This window comes from Pseudorasbora parva, chromosome 21 (genome assembly GCF_024679245.1).
Source record: "Pseudorasbora parva isolate DD20220531a chromosome 21, ASM2467924v1, whole genome shotgun sequence".
Taxonomy (NCBI): domain Eukaryota; kingdom Metazoa; phylum Chordata; class Actinopteri; order Cypriniformes; family Gobionidae; genus Pseudorasbora; species Pseudorasbora parva.
In genome coordinates this window covers 422,717-425,111 of record NC_090192.1, presented here as the reverse complement: position 1 = coordinate 425,111, position 2,395 = coordinate 422,717, and the positions used below count along the sequence as shown (strand labels likewise).

At 40.8% G+C, this 2,395-nt stretch overlaps 1 long non-coding RNA gene across 1 annotated transcript; it reads right to left on the bottom strand.

The window, feature by feature from the left end:
• Positions 1 to 403: 403 nt before the first annotated feature.
• LOC137056104 (uncharacterized) lies at positions 404 to 758 on the bottom strand. Its single transcript, XR_010900193.1, has 3 exons — positions 725 to 758; positions 592 to 641; positions 404 to 529 (listed from the first exon to the last, which is right to left on the bottom strand). It is a non-coding gene; the product is annotated as an uncharacterized lncRNA (long non-coding RNA).
• Positions 759 to 2,395: the final 1,637 nt, after the last annotated feature.

The following is a 2,395-nucleotide window of genomic DNA, read 5'->3' as shown; positions in this document are numbered from 1 at the left end:
ACATTAAAGAAAGAAAACTATGAATGCATGTTAATGTACAAGAAATAAAAACTGCATGTACCAAACCGTTGCAGTTAAACTCAGAATAACTCATACAAACAAGTCTACAAAGAAAATTAACACTAAGCATAAAGACATAAAACATCCAGCCCACTTAATGTTAAGTACGCTTGACACAGATGTACCCGGACGCCAAAAGCAGCAGCGCGAGCAAAAGGGGAAGAGAAAGATTGTTGAGGGGAAACATCAAGAAACCTGCTCAACGTCCACAAACAGACCTTGGACACAAAGCAGAAAAGTTACAAGCAATTAAAAGATCATGCATTGGTTTACCAATCCCATGAAGCCATGATTTTATCCAGCAGTTCACCTACTCAATGACCCAGTGAAGTAATACTTTGACGGCATCTACAACAGTCACTCAATATCCTTATTAAACAGCAACAGCTGGCACTCCAATCAGGGTTACGTTAAGCAGCAATGCCACACCAATGGGAGCCCTGAAGGCACACCGCACTGAAACACATGGCTATAACTGAAGTCAATGAAGCCAGACTTCCCACAACGTCCCAAACACAGCTTTAAACTTACCTGGAAGGAAGCAGGACGTTGCACACTCAAATTTACAATTACTCATCACCCTAAACAAATGAAAATTGCAAATGTCACTGGAAAGCACTAGACTCAAACAGGTAAACTGCTAAGCCAAAACCACATAGCCTACCTCCATAGTCCGTGACAACACAAACGGGGCGGGGTTGACCATGATGCACTCCAGGAGACATGGACCACAAGTTTATATATGCCAATGGGGCAATAACTGATTGGCCACATCTTAACCGATAGTGACGCCTTAACCAGTCACATGATCTCACTACATATATGCACGCCAAAGCTCATAAGGGGCGCTCATATGTCAAGATGAGCTTTGGCGTGCATATGGTACGCAGTTTTTCGCATGCATATGATACCTACTATATGGTGTATTAAGGGCGGTAGCATGGCTGATACAATGTTATATCAGATGTAAAATATGTACAATAACAATTGCAGAAAAAATTGTATTAAGATGTCCGGAAATCAATTAAATAGTTAATATATTGATATAGGTCTCGTTTAATTATTGTTCAATTATTGATCCAAATCTGCAGCTCTGATAACAGCGGCAATGAGCGCCAGATCGCCTCTTATCTAACAAACGAATGAAATGATGCTCTTCTAGTTAACCAGAGATGTTGTGTTTGTATTAGTGAGGTTCATCCGTGAAGCAAGAGGTTTAAAAAAGTGGTGGGGACTCGTCCCACCCGTCCCACCCGCAAATTACGCCCATGACTGACATATAAAGAAAGTTTAAACAAATTTGGACAAAAGTGTTTTAGATCATTCTACCTTTAATTGAGTAAAATAAAGACAAGACAGTTACTTTAGCTTGTCTAGTTAATACTTCTAGTTTTAGATGTTTGGACTATAAACAAGACAGAAATCCTAAATAAGAAGAGCATTTTCAGCAGTGGCTGGACTCTTTCATGAGCACTGACAGATGCATACAAATCCCTTCTGTCCATTAATGAACAGTCAGCATGTGGTCAGACTTTGAGTCCTTCATTCTGAACCTGAGGTCGACCTCATTAGCAGATAACGCCGTCCGCACATCCACCTTTTTAAGTGCAGCTCTTCTGTCCCAGTTCTTGTTATTGTGCTGGATTAGACAAACGCTCTTCTGGATTTCATTGTTTTAAAACGGCTTTACTGAGCCACGTTTCCTCGCTTTAGTGATGATGAAAGTGGAAAAAGAAGAGTCATTGTTTTGGGTGTCGCCGTCGGAGTAATGAAGCGAAATGAGAAAGGAGCAGATGAAGGAGCATTTGAAGTGCGGCCCTTAGTTCTGCCTTCCTAATTCCGCTCACAGTTCAGCTGTCTGAGGACGGTCGAGCTCAAAGCGTTCCTCCAGAAGGCTTCATCTGCGGCTCTTATTTATCTCCGTGCTTGTGTTGGGATTGCTCGGACTGCTTTAATTAGCTGGCGATACGCAGTATTAAACGTCTCGTGTTGCGCCGTGAGGGACCCAAAGGCACTATCCTGTCCCGTTTGTTTTTGAGAACAGTTTGAAAAGAAATTAAAAGGCAGCCTATTCGCCCCAAAGCAAAGAAAAACTTTCTCTTTTAATAAAGTTCTGTTCAGGTGCGGTGCACTGCAAAACATGCTCGTCTTCCTCAGTCATTCTGTCTCGTTTCCAGTCTTAATATCTCACAATTCTTAAATCAAGAAGCATTTACTAGATCAGTAAAACCACATGAGATATTTTTTTCTTGTTTTGTTGAAAAGAAAAAAAAGTTTTTGCTTAAAACAGGCAAAATAATCTTCAAACAGAAATAAGATTATTTTTCTCCCCCCA